This window comes from Phodopus roborovskii, unplaced genomic scaffold (assembly GCF_943737965.1).
Source record: "Phodopus roborovskii unplaced genomic scaffold, PHOROB, whole genome shotgun sequence".
NCBI lineage: Eukaryota > Metazoa > Chordata > Mammalia > Rodentia > Cricetidae > Phodopus > Phodopus roborovskii.
The window spans coordinates 7,732,285-7,746,785 of NW_026126611.1; the positions used below are offsets into that span (position 1 = coordinate 7,732,285).

Below are 14,501 nucleotides of genomic sequence, written 5' to 3' on the forward strand. Positions count from 1 at the left end.
CACGGCATTAACGTTGCCAGTGGCCAGCATCTCAGCAGGTAATATGCAGTCACCAATCTTGTTGGCCATGCGTCCTTTGAGTGTTTTACTCCTTCACTAGACACCCACAAGATAGGTGCAGCTGTTTCTCACTCATCCGTGGAGTACCAATGATGCACGGGCACTTGGCTCTCTTGACATCTGGCTAGAACCTAAGTACATCTTCCTGTACCCACGTCATGTAGCCTGTTCATATTAACCAATGCAATATCAACGCTATGTCAGTAGCTAGACCATGCAGCATAAGGAGTGGTAGCAACGAAAAACGTGTGTGCTCAGCAGAGATACAACTTCATTTTCTGGATATTTTTATCTGGTGACTGAAACAAAGGCTACAAAGAGCCAAATGTCCTGTTTCACTATGAAAACGTCCAAGTGTAGACGCTAAATGATTGGCCAGTGAGCCACCAAGTGGCAGGGGCTAACTGGGAAGCAAAGCATTCTCCCTCCTGTGCCCACAACCTTCCTGCCCTTGACTCCAGTCAGTATCATATCAGGGATGCTCGAGCCTGGGGTCACAGTTCAGGTATAACAACCATACGAGTGCACTTGCAATTTGTGAGGCCCGGGGTTTAAATATAAGATTTTTCGTTAAACGGCCATAATTGAGAGGTTCGTAGCATCAAAGTACCTAGTATCAAGTGCTGTATCATGACCAAGATGAGTTCACCCTATTCCAGAGGTGACAGTGGCCATTGAGGTCTTATTTCCATTGGCTTTGAACTGACGTGAGCCTGGCACTGGCTTTGAACACCCTGGGAATCTGACTCCCAAGGCAACAGTGTGCGCCATTCCTCCTGGACCAAGAATCCCATCACCTAGGGTACAGCACAGCAGGGCTTCACCCAGAAGACAGGCAAGCTCCTGCCAGGTGAGGCTGCCATCTTCACCCAAGGCCTACATGCTTGACTTTGTAGTAAAGGGCACTGAGCCCTTTCCAGAAATTAGGGCAGATTATATGCGTTATCTTACATGTCATGGGGTTGGGAGTCATAGCTTTGATCAGATCCCCTCAGTAAGTTTAGTGAGCTAAAATCACTTAGTATCAGCAGCAGCAGTCACCAGAGATGGCACATAATTTCACTGAGGCTTATAAAAGGAGGTTAATTACAAATAACCAAATATAACATTATAATCTTTTATGAAATAACTGGCACAAAAATAAAATTACTGAAGACTTCTCCATCACTGTTGGTGCCTGATTTAAAATGCATAATAATAGCTGTAGCTGCCCGAGTAACGCTGGTCTGGAGTTCTCTACACTGGCCACCCTGTTATTGTACACGTGCTTTAACTAGAGGAATAAGATGAGGGCACACGTGGCCTGAGAGCAACATACTCCAAGGAGATGTCTGAACCCATAGCCTATATGAACAGAACCTGTGCTTGCCCAGGGGAGAGCAGCATGCAGGCTTGCGGACTCATCTCTAAGACTGTGCAACGCCACTTTTAAAAGCTGTCGGACCCCTTGGAAATGCTGATGGAGTGAAAGCTGCAAGAACTTAACAGGGGGCACAGGACAGCTTGGTGGGAAGGCACTTGCACGGCGAGCAGGAGAACCCACTGGAAGATGGGGGAAATCACACTGAGAGAATCACATGAATGAGGGATCACACTGAGGGAAATCACACTACAAAGACCTTGGATCCAGGTACTCTCATCTTTACTAATCTGTGGAAAGTAGACCATGTACATCACTTCCAAGAAGTAACAGAAAATATAACTTGCTTAAAGATTCTTCTATAGTGTTTAAAAATATATGCAGTCTGCTTAAGGGTTCCTCTAAGTACAGAAACATTTTTACCTTTAAAAAGAGAATTAATTCCTACTTGGGAAAAAGGAAAACATGTCCAGAAGTGTGAAGTTTACCATGAATTACAACATAATTAAACATGAGACTCACTGGTGTAAAGCAAGGATGCTATCCAATGTATTTGGCAACTAACAAAGTGATGGAGTCCGGAGTCCTGGAGTCCACCTGTTGCATTAGACACTGCCGGGGTTCAGGTCCCGAGGGCAAGGGATTTGACAAGCTACTTCAAAAACTAGGGTAGTCTACAGTGATTTCCAAGGAGGTCCCCCTTGCAGGTATCAGCACTGGGGAGTATTACAGATAGGAAAATTACCAGGCTGTGCTCCAAATCATCAAGTCAGAAGCTCGGGTCTGTGCTGCAGACACCATGCAAAGGCCATCACCGACAGCCCTCAGGCTTGACCATCTGCCCATCACTGGAGCACAATGTGTCTCTACAGTATGACTAGCAATGAAAGAGACAGGGAAGCCATTTGATTAAAACACAGCTATAATCAAACCCAACTCGAGGCACCGCTTCTGTGAGACAGCCCAGGGTTTGAGTAATGCGCGAGTCAGTGCATAGGGACAAGCACAAGAGTGGAGGCAGCGGTGTGCGTGTGCACATCAGTGACGCACACCCTCCACGAACAACAGCTGGGGTAAGACTTGCTGAGTGAACACCATGCAAGGCTCGGAGGCACACGGTCCCGCCCCCTCCCTGCTTTCCCACCAATCCTAACTGCCACCTGTCAAACGACCTCTCCCCAGAGCTGCTTTCACAGAAGTTAACCCAGAGACTCGAACACAGTCCTCACCCCATACGCTAAACTTTGGGGGAACCAGTCAGCAAACGAGCTCATTCTGTTACCTCCTTTACTGTGTGTGGAGGTGGATGTGAGAACTACAGCTTAAACTAGGACGCTCCAACGACAGTACTGTTTTAAACACCATTTCTCTGCCACCGTAATACAATGTACACGCAGCTTATTACCCCACTTAAGAAATGTCTTTAATCAAAATGACTGATAATGATGAACACTCATTCATTCATTCATTTTTATGTGTATGTTGTTTTGCCTTCAGGTATGTCTGTTCTGCCTGGTACTATGGAGGCTGAGCGGGCAATTGATCCCCTGGGATTGGAATTACAGACAACTGTGGCTGCCATGACCAGAGGACCAGAACCTGGGTCCCCTGAAAGAGCCATCAATGACCTCTAAATTGAGTTGGAAATGCGCACTTGAAAGTCAAATGAAAACTGCTAAAAGTGGCAAGAAGAAGCGTAGCAGGGGAATCCGATTTTCTTACGTTAGAATACGAATACCAAAGGGAGAGAAGGCTGAAAGAATGCAGTGAGCCTCAGACTCTTGACATCCCCCACCTCTGCGCTCAGTGGCAGCCGTGAGCTTGGGATGTGCCCTCCTATCTTTCTGAACAGACCCCACACTACACGCTCACTAAGGCCCGGGAGACCACATTCCAGTGCTCTTGGCCTGCCTCAGCACCCAGCAGCATGCCAGGGAATGCTCCTTCTACCACCTTCCTGAAGGAAATAAGTGTTCACGCAGACATTCCTCAATTTCTGCTCGGGTTTCCCCTTTGATTCTCATTCTAAAAAGGACGTAAAATATTTTGAAAATATTCAACATGGAAATGTAGTATTATCAAATTATAACCCAGCGCACTTAGATTTCCAGTAACACTTCAAAATGGACAGGGGTAACTACTAAGTTTTCCATTAAAAGCCACAACTGCCGATGTGTGGCCGTTACACCTCCTCAGCAACTATGTGTACGCACATAGTCTGGGTAGGCTACCATCAGCCTGGCCGGAGAAGCTGCTTTCCCCACTGTGGGCGGCAGTGGCTGCAGAGACTCGTAATAGTCAAAGTGATGAAGGTGAGTGACAGGTGAGCCTTGCCGTAACGTGTGTGTCATACCCCCCCCCCCCAAGGCTCAGGGTGAGAAGAACACAAAGCCCAGAGGAAGAGGACAGTGGGTCAGGGGTGTCAGACACGGCCTGGCACATCACTGAAGTCACAGAAGCTGAGATTACCTGCCCAAAGCGGGATTCTCGGCCCTCACCCTCTCTGGGTGCTGTTGGGGGAGGGAGAAGCGCTGTTCCTGAGTGGTCTCATCGCTGTAAGCAGCCGCTCACACGTGCTCCCGTCAGCAACCCTGAAGAAACGGACGGGCTCATCGGATTTATGGGGTGCGTGCGTGCGTGTGAAGACCAAGAGTGTACATGGGTGTCCGTGTGTAAAGACTAAGAGTGTGTGCGCATGTGTGTGCGTATGCGCGTGCGCGTGTGTGCATGCGCATGTGTGCGCATGCGTGAGTGTGTGTAAAGACTAAGAATGTGTATGCAAGCGCGCGCAGCACGCGTGTGTGCATGCGTGCGCGTGTTGTGTGTGCGCGTGTGTGTCTGTAAAGATCAAGAGTGTATGTGCGCGCGCGCGCGTGTGTGTGTGTGTGTGTAAAGACCAAGAAGACTAACTGGGAAGGGGGAAGGGGTCATCTGGAGGGGGACAAAGGGCAATGGGAGATGGATATGACCAAAACACATGTATGAAAATCCATAAGCCCAATTATGTATAATTAATACATACAAAAAAATAGAAAAATGAGAATGGGGTGTGGCTCCTGATGCCCCCCATTTCCAGAACTAGGGGGCTTCAGATAGGAAGAGTGTCATCAATTTGGGGTTAGCCTGGGTTACTTAGTAAGCTCCAGACCAGCCTGAGCTACACTTTGAGGCCCGAGAAAAGATGTGCATTGATGCTGAGGGTTTCTTACTTCCCCGTTCCTAAGAAGAGAACACAAGCTCAGGTCACCAAAGCAAAAGCCACCTGACTGCAGAGCGGCTGAGAAAAAGCATCAGGCCGGAGAGCGATCTGACTACTCCCGATACTGGATCTATACTCTCATGGGTTTTCCCCAACACTCTCAGGAATAAGAACTATAGCACAGAACCAACTGAAGGCCCTCAAGGAACAAAACCGTTACCAGCCTGATGAGAGAGTGGGCATAACATAAACACTCACAAGGAACCGGACACAGAGGACGGCCTCTCCACACCTGCCTGCCACCCATACATTCGCATCAACCGCCTCCTGCACCAGCCTGGACGATCCACTGCCAGGGACTTGCTCATCCATTGTCTAGGAATGGCCCTCAGTTTCCCTTAAAATAACACCCAAATTCTCTCTTCAGTGCCTCAAATGTATTAACTTTCTCCAGTAAGTGTTCAAAGCTCTCACACAGAGCAAGCAAGACAAGGGAAGGAGATTAAAACTTCAATTATATCCAAAGTTGACCAGAACTGGGACAGTTTGGTATAAAGCTAACCGGGTCTTCCATGACTGCCTAAAAGCTAAGCGATTACTGGCCCTGGGCTCCTAAGTACAGCACAGATGAAAGGAACATGCTACCACAAGCCTCCTCGGGCTGATCCCCCTCTAAAGCTGAAGAAGGAGCGGCTCCTGTAGTTGACCAATGGCAGACAGATGTGAGCAGTGTACACCACAGGATGTGTGTATGACAGGCACCGACCTCAAGATGACTTGGGAACGCCCTAAGTGGTTCAGTGACTAAGGTACTTGGGGGTGGGAGAGATGTGATGCTCCAACTTTTACTTCAGAAATGTATTTTTTTTTTCAGCTTTAAACTGCAAGATTCCAGTAACAACGACGGTGACAGCTTATATGACACCGTTCCAAACATGTCCCCCTTCTCTTCCAGCACTGGTCCCTTCTGAAGGATCAGCCATTTACCACACACTTGCAGGCCCTGGCATTCCCGTTTGAAAACTGCTGACAATGAATGAGTGTAAAGAAAGCGGTGTGATTATTTTTCCCCTGAAGAAAGTACAGTTACAACCCTGCAACCCCTCCTCCAGCTCACTGCCTCAGCTACCTGCAAAGGTCCAAGAGTGCCCACTGCTTCCCCTAGCTCCTGAACTTCCACACAGCACAGCAGACCCCTCACGTTCGGAACCCTGTAGAGTCTTGGACATGGTGGACGCTGAGGACGTAAGAGCCACTGAGAATTTTGTGATAAAGTAGCCAAACACAGAGCCAGGGGAGGGGCCTGCTTGTGAAAACCTGCTAAGGAGGAGTCTGGAAAGAACCCAAGCCTCTGAAAAGGGCTGCTCTGTGCCCGGCCACGACATGTGGCTGTGCCATGACGTGGCTGTGTGTGTGAGGAGAAGGCCGGCAGGCAGGCTTCGATGCACGTGTGTACACATGCGCGTGCGTGTGCGTCCCCGCCCCTCTACACGGTGTATGAAAAAGCCATCTAGAATTGCCTCTTACTAGGTACTGTGGGCCATATCAACAATTGTCACAGGACCCCAATGCCCAGTAGCAAATGTTTTATTTCTTACACACACACACACACACACACACACAGAGTCAGTTTGCCATGCACCAGAAAAGTAAAAAGATACTTTCCATGATTAAACTAGCAACAATATTCAAAATGTTTACTGAGTATCTGTTTTGTGCCAGGCACTGACCTCAGAACTAGAGATAAAATAAGCACAAAACAGAGACCTTGCTCTCACAAAGCTGGTTTCTATGGGGTGAAAGCACAGGCAATACCAAATCCTAACAGACAAGTCTGCACAAGCCACATAGCAACCAGCTCAGGGAGAAAGGCAGAGAGGTACGTGGCAGAGGGGTACTGGGGTGCCACAGCCAGGAAGTGTCCTCTGACCGCCACACAACTGTCAGTCAGCACACACAAGGTCAACAGATGCAGCATCTTTTTTTGTTTAAGCTTCTGGCCAAATTATCAGGAAGAAGAGGTTCCTTATTTGGGGATGGGGCTACCGAAGGCAAAGGTCTGCAGAAGGAAGGACAGGAGAGCGCAGCTGTGTGTGAGCTTTAGAAGCCTCGAGGGAGGGGTCTTCTCTGTAAGGCTGGACCGGCAGGAGGGAGAGTCCCAGCTACAGGTGTACCTGATGATCACTCCTCTGGATACTCAATGTCACCACCACAGGCAGGCAGGGAAGAGAGCGGACGGGAAGGAAAACAGACTCCAAAGGTGAGACCAGACCACAGGCCAACACTCAGAGACAGGAAGATAAGAAAAACCAGGCAGAAAGCCAGGGGCGAAAGCAAGGGAGGCTGCTTGCTGGGACAGGTGAGGTTGGGAGGACAGTGGAGGGGAGCCCTGTGCGGGCTTGGAAAGGAGCCTCCTCAGGGCACCTGGCCTCAGGCTGTGTGGATTCTGGGGAGCAAGCACACAGGGAGGAGAGCAAAGCCTGGCTGCTGGGACCTAGACTGGGAGGGAGAGGCTGGGCAAAGGACAGTGGGAAACCAAGTTCAGGAGACCGGGCGGCTGTGGTTAAGGGAGAGTGCATAGGAAGTATGCTAGCCACAGGGCCGCAGGGTCATCATGTGGCCAATGCCACATTCAAGGGGCAGCAGGAACTCGAGGAGGAAAGAGAGGAGCAGCTGAGAGGGACTGCCAAGGGAACACAGAAAGGGTAGCTAAGGAGGAAAGGGGAGGGAGGCAGGGCCCCTGGGAGTAACAGTGAGGGACCACAGCCTGTGTTCCCAGGGAAGGCGGGGTGTGTGTGTGTGTGTGTGTGTGTGAGTGTGTGTGAGTGTGTGTGTGTGAGTGTGTGTGAGTGTGTGTGAGTGCGTGTGGGTGTGTGTGAGTGCGTGTGGGTGTGTGTGAGAGTGCGTGTGTGTGAGTGTGAGTGAGTGTGTGAGTGTGAGTGTGTGAGTGTGTGTGAGTTTGTGTGTGTGAGTGTGTGTCTCGTGAGTGTGAGTGAGTGTGTGTGAGTGAGTGTGTGCGCGTGTGAGTGTGTGTGTGTGAGAGTGTGTGAGTGAGTGTGAGTGTGTGTGAGAGTGCGAGTGTGTGCGCGCGCGCGCGTGTTCGTGAGTGTGTGTGTGAGAGTGCGTGTGTGTGCGTGCGTGCGTGTGTGTGAGTGTGTGTGTGCATGTGTGAGAGTGTGTGTGTGCGTGTGTGCGTGAGTGAGAGTGAGTGTGTGAGAGTGTGTGTGCGTGTGTGAGTGTGAGTGTGTGAGTGTGAGAGTGTGTGAGAGTGGGTGCGTGTGTGTGTGTGTGAGTGTGTGTGCGTGTGTGGACAGAGGCGCTCCCCCCGCTTCCTGTATCTCACCCCTCGGTAGCATTGCTGGAAGGAGCAGCAGCTGTGGGGTGGGGTGGGGGGTGGGGTGATGGGGGTTGAGGCTTTGGACCTAAATACTGGAGGGAGGTTGGAATAATCTGAGGGAATGTAGAGCCTGGGGGCAAGGATTATCTCTAGTAAGTGATGAGAACGCAAGTAGGCAGGAGCTGCCTCCTGGTTACAGGAGCACTGAAGGGATTTTCAGACATTGTGAAGATGTAGTTAAGAAGGAAAGCGAACGGCTGGACAACAGAGGCATGCCATGATCCTTATCTGCCGCACTACTGGACGGCTACAGTGCTCTGAATTACATACATGACACGCATGTTTGTTGTAGAGAATTCAGAAAACACAAATAGAACAAAAGGAACTTCAACTCTTCCGGGGTGTTCTGAGCCCCTTCTGTACAGCCTTAGACGGTTCACTGGCATGAACCATGATCACTGCCTGGTCACTCAGCCTGTGGAAACAGTTCTCAGTCCCTGAGCATGTTCTCCCTTCTAACTTCAGTCCCTGACGCGGGCTCTGTGCTATCAGATCCCATGGAGTCAAGCTGCTCAGAGTCTACAGATGGTCTGGCCACACCACTCACCCTGTGGACTCCGTGCTGGTCACACACTTGGGGTAATTTGAATGTCCCTGGCCTTCATAATCTCATAGGGAGTGGCACTATGAGGAGGTGTGGCCTTGTCGGAGGAAGTGTGTCACTGCGGGGGTTGGGCCTTGAGGTCTCCAATGCTCAAGATATACCCAGTGTCTCAGTGGGACTTCCTGTTGCCTGCAAGAAATAGACTCTCAGCTCTGCCTCAGGCACCATGTCTGCCTGCACGCTGCCATGTCCCACCATGATGATAATGGATTGAACCTCTGAAACCACAAGACACCACCTCAACTAAATGTCTTCCTACTTGAGAAACTCCCAGCACTCACATGCACCTAAAATCATGCCACCAAGCCCAATGACCTATACTTGCCAGTAATCCTAGCTACTTGGGAGGTTGACGCAGCAGGATCGAAAGCTCAAGGTTTGCCTAAGCTCCAAGCTGGGCAGCTTACAGGGAAAAACAAAAGCAAAAAGCAGATGAGGGAAATAACTCAATTACTCCATTGCCTGCCTGTCATGTGTGGGGTCCTGGCTCAGTTCTCAGTCTGTATACAATACATACATCTGAACATATATACATTGACTACAAATAGTGACACAAAAGCTGACTGTGTGAGTCAAGAAACCAAGTCTATTTGCAGAGAGGAACAAAATGTTCTGAAAATCACTTTAGTATGCCCTAACATATCCAGGAAGGAGACTACCCGGCATTCTAAGGCTGCATAGTGCTTTGTTGAGGACTTTACCAAAAGTATCTCATCATCTTAGCGGAGAATTGCACACTGATGATCCTGCTGGAGATACGAGACATGCTAACACAAGGCTCGCGCCAGCTCTCCCTGGTTCTGTCAGGGCCAAAGAGACCCCACACGAACATCAGACATCTGCCGTAGACTTCTAATGGCTGCATCCGAGCATTTTCCTAATGCACAGCAACATTAAATACGGCTTCTCTTTCATTTTTACTGTATAGTTGGCATATTGTTCTGGCTTATTTGAAATTCTGAAAGTGGCTTATTTAACTATGAGCATTCTTTAAAATGAAAAAAGAGGGCTTAGAGAAATTTCACTAGAAAACGGGAAACTTAAACCAGGCATAGCAGAACAGGCATGTTACCCCAGCACTCAGGAGGCAGGAGTATCGTGAGTTTGAGGCCAGCCTCGACTAAATAAACTCTGCTTTTTCTTTTTAAAAAATACATAGAAAAGGGGGCCTTCTGGATTACCTGCTATCAACAGTACGTGTTTATATAGTTTTAAATAATATAAATCACAGCAAACAACTAGGGAGACTTGCTACTCTGTCTGTCAGGACACCTCTGCTCATCCTCGGACTACATGTGAGTGGTTCTGGAGCACAGGACGCCAGTCTAGCAAGAAAAGCTGGCTCCTGCTGCAGAGTTCAGCTTTGGGCTGCTCTCTGTGCAAGGCAGAGAAGTCTGAGCTTGTCGACAGGGGAGCAATATGGAGAACAAAGTAGAAGACCAAGAAGGACCACTGGCTAGGAGCCTACAACAGGGAAGGGAGGGGCAAGTCTGGACCAGAGGGAGGAGGAACGAAAGACAAAAGACTAGAAAGACTCGGGGATCCTGGGAGATTCAGCAACCACAGGCTCACCACCTCCAGGGTGCCAGGTCAAAATTAACACTTGCCCCTGTGGTGTGCAAAACCGCAGGAGGAGAATTTTATTGAAAGTGGTCCCAGAGGCCATACTACAAGAGCTCTCTAATCAATCGTAGCTTCCCTGTTGTGGGACAATCAAGCGTTATGTCAACGCGATGTAATAGGTTCACAGGATGGACAGCCCACTGGTCAGTAACGATGGGTACCAACCTGGCCTTCACAAGGTATGGGTTATACTAGAAGGAGTCGTGGGCGAGAGAGCTGAAGGGAGTAGGAGGGAAAGGCTGGTGTCTCGGAGCACCGAGGCTCGGGTGAGGGCGAAAACTACGGCAGGGGAGTGTCAGGCGACGCCCTCTGAAGGAGAGCTGGACAGGGACTCCGGAGCATGACGTACAGCAGCCACAATGATGTGCTACTCTCCAGCCAGCCAGTGGGCCTTGCTGACAAAAACACAGGAGATGTCCAGCACGTCAAGACCCAGCAAGCAGTAAAGGCACTCTGCGACAATGGCCAGGCGCTCTGGCGTGTCAGGGCCCAAGTCAGCAGAGGACACAGCTGTTCTATTAAACAGGTTAGGGATTCCATCGCTGGACTAGCCTTGTCTAAACTCTGTTTGAAACAGATACGCTACTTATGCATTAAGGCCAACTGCCCATGTCCCAACAGGGCTAGTTTAGCAGACGGAAAGACAAGGAATTTAGTGCTTGGAGATGATGGCACTATTTGGAGGTGAAGTGTGTCCATGATCCCACTCTGAAATACTCTCAGGAAGGTGGGAGACTAGAGTGGAGAGCGCTGGGCAACTATGACAAGCCTTCAGGGCCTTCAGGGCTATGACATGGCGGCAACATCTGTACACAGGGATCTGTCCAGCGCATGCTCAGAACACATGTAAAAGAGAACCTCCACAAAAAGAAGGTGAAACATGGCTCCAGGTGGCCAGCGCCCATGGATGACTAGCACCCAGGGAATATCTGGACTAGAAATGACAAGCCAAGCAAACCAATCAATCCTTCCAAGGGAATGGGCTCAGAACCCCAACCAGCCTCCAAAAACCTCTTTCAGCAAACAAAGATGTAGAGGAATCCCAGACAAACCTCAGAAATAAAAGACAAAGGCAATGTATATCAAAATTGGAGCAACTACCTAATGCAGTGCTTAGAACTACTTTAGTCGTGGCTAAAAGGATTCAAATATGTTAAGTGTGCACTTGGAAAAAAACCACACTGGGAAAGTAGAAAGCAAAATACAATATATGTAGTGTATATGTGTACATATATACATATATAAACACTCATACATACACATACATACATATATACACACATCTCTCTCTCTCTCTCTCTCTCTCACACACACACACACACACACACACACACACACACACACACACACACACACACGGAAAAGACAAAGACCAAGGATGGCCTGTAAAAGCTTTTACCAGAATTTTTTTTTAACTAGATGACCTGAGAGTGGAAGATAAATGATGTAAGAACTGGGAAGGGACAAGGTTAGGAAGGAGATAAGGGACATGATCAATGGCACTTACACGCATGACGGAAACATCAAAGCCCATTAATATGGGAAATTCAATCACGTTAACAAAAGAGTAAAAGAAAAATATCAGTCCAAATGCCTCAGCTCTGGGTGTTACAAAGATTATGCTAATAAGGACTATGAATTTATGTTAATAATGTTATAAAATAAATGAAATAGCTAAATTCATAAATATGAAAATATTTACATGTGAACTGATTCTAGAAAAAGTTTATGACTCATAATCACACACACAAATAGAATTACAAGTTAAAAACTCAAGGGTGAAATGAAGGTAAAAATTAAGAACTACATCATTTGCTATGGCTTTACAGACATTTCTGCAAAACATTCAAAGAATAGATCATTCATTCCAGGGAACTAGGAAAGGGGAGTCTGCAATTGACTTACAAAGTTCCACAGACACCACATCTTCTAGAAGATAATTACAGCTCAATCACATTCACAAATACATGTATAAGAAACTCAGGCAGATACCAGGAAACCAAATCCAATGTGTGTGTGTGTGTGTGTGTGTGTGTGTGTGTGTGTGTGTGTGTATAAGAAACCCAAACAGACACCAGGAAATTGAATCCAGTGTGTTTGTGTGTGTATATGAGTGTATGTATGCACATGCACACAATGTGGGGTGTGTGTGTGTGTGTACACGCACGCATGTGCACAATGTGTCTTGAGGTTGTTCATGCTGGAATCCAGGTCTGGTTTAATAACCCAGAAGAGAGGTTCTTACACCAGGAACAAATTATACGTGAAAAAGAAGTGCTTACCTCAACAGACAGCAAAGTAAGAAAAATTCCATTCCCACCATGAATAAGATAACCCAGCAAGTTAGCAAAGAGGGACCTTCCTTAGTCCAACAATGGGCTGCTACCAAAAGAAAGGAAAACACACTGGAGAGTACATCTAACAGCGACAGGCGAAGGCTTGCATTTAATCAGGGCTAACAGGGCAGACCTGTCAGTTTCCGCCCACAATGCAGTGGGAGAAGTGGGGTGCAGAGAGGCAAAAAAAAAAAGCTGGAAGGTAATTTATATTTTATAAAATTAAGTATTTTCCTGGGCAAACCGCATGGAAACCAAGTGACTAGAGTGAGTATAGCACTGCCGAGAACTTACTGCAATCACATGGGTTAAATCAAGACACTGAACTCATCACAGCCAGAGGGCAGCGGAAAGGATGGCTAACTCTTAAGAGAATGCAGCTTACAATAGCAACAAAAGAGGAAAGCACAGACTATCCCTACGGGGGGGGGGGGGGGGGGTGCTTTTGAAGAATATAAAGGAAATTTAAATCTGCCTAAAGGAATGGCCAGCGGAGGGTTCCAGAGGCTGGGGCAGCCAGGGGTGGAGAAGGGCAGGAGGACATGCTCTTCTCTTCAAGTGTCAACTCTGCCTCACTGTATTCCTCCTCCACCTCTGCCAATTATGAAATATCCAATCACCATCTTCCCCAGGGCCTTGAGAGCAGCTCACTGTGGGCTGACTCCCGCTCCCTAACCCCTCTTCTGCACCACACCCAGTGCTACTAGCAGCCCTCCTTCCCAAGATGCTCCTCCAGTTCCCTAGGCCAGCATCCTGCCTGGCCCGAAGCACAAGAAGCTGAATAGACCACACTCAGTAGCAGGAGCCCTCGGCCTTCGGTGGACGGCCTTCAAATGCACACTGTATTCCGACCGCTCTTCCATTTTCTTAAGTACTAACTATTCCAAAGAAAATGCATGAGGAAAGACACAATCACAATAACAACAAAACAGACATTCAGCAGGAAGTAAAACAGTAAGAAACGAAAGCTTAGGCTAGGCATGGTAGCACATGCCTAAAGCCCCAAAGATAGGAGAACAGGCCAGTCCCAGCTACACGGTGAAACATGGGTAACCAAGAAATCGCCAAAAAGAGAACACTAAGAACATGCAACTAGCACATGCATACCAACCACTAGGAAAACAGTCTAGAAAGCAAATGGAAAAGAGCAGGGACTTGGAAGAAACTCCAACAGCACACTGCAGGGGACCCGGCAAATCACAGAAGGGACATCGGAGGCTATCAATGGAGGGCGGCTGCAGAAGTCACTTTTATATACTCTTGGGTCAAATTCATCATTTACATGGTGACTTGAATCCAGCAAACTGCCACCCACAGTATGGGCACCCACACTATCATCCAATTCCTGAGGCGGGGCCAGATTCAAGTAAGTGACAGGTAAAGTAGACTTCATCCCTACACACCTGCACCAGGGCCCTTCTGGGCCTCCAGTCCACAGCACACATTTTGGACTTGCCACTCTCCATCCATTCTGTATTGTTTGTGTGTCTTAAAAAACACTCATTTATTTATTTTGTTCACGTGCACACACGCATTCCATACCCTAGAGCACACGTCGAGGTCAGAGGAAAACTTCTGGAAGTAACTTCTCTCCTTCTGCCATATGGATCCTGGGGTACTGAACACAACTCATTAGAGATGGCGGCAAGCACCTTTACCCACCGAGCCATCTCACGGGCCTCACCATCCTCCATTCCCACAAAAAAAAAAAAAAAAAAAAAAAAAAAACAGTTCCGTAACAACACACACACACACACACACACACACACACACACACACTGGAGGGGGTGGTGATTCTGTACACCAAAATGTACAGAATTTTCATGAATCAAAACCAAGTTGAAAGAATTCAAGATTAAAAGACATGAATTTATAGCCCAAGAAAAAGCCAAACAGAAATGCTTTCAAATACAATCAGCAGG

General features: G+C 48.1%; 1 protein-coding gene across 2 annotated transcripts in view; it reads right to left on the bottom strand.

Annotated features, from left to right (window-relative positions):
• The window catches only part of Arid1b (AT-rich interaction domain 1B), a 318,541-nt gene that overhangs the window by 204,908 nt on the left and 99,132 nt on the right, over positions 1 to 14,501 (bottom strand). The gene's annotated exons all lie outside the window — the stretch shown is intronic.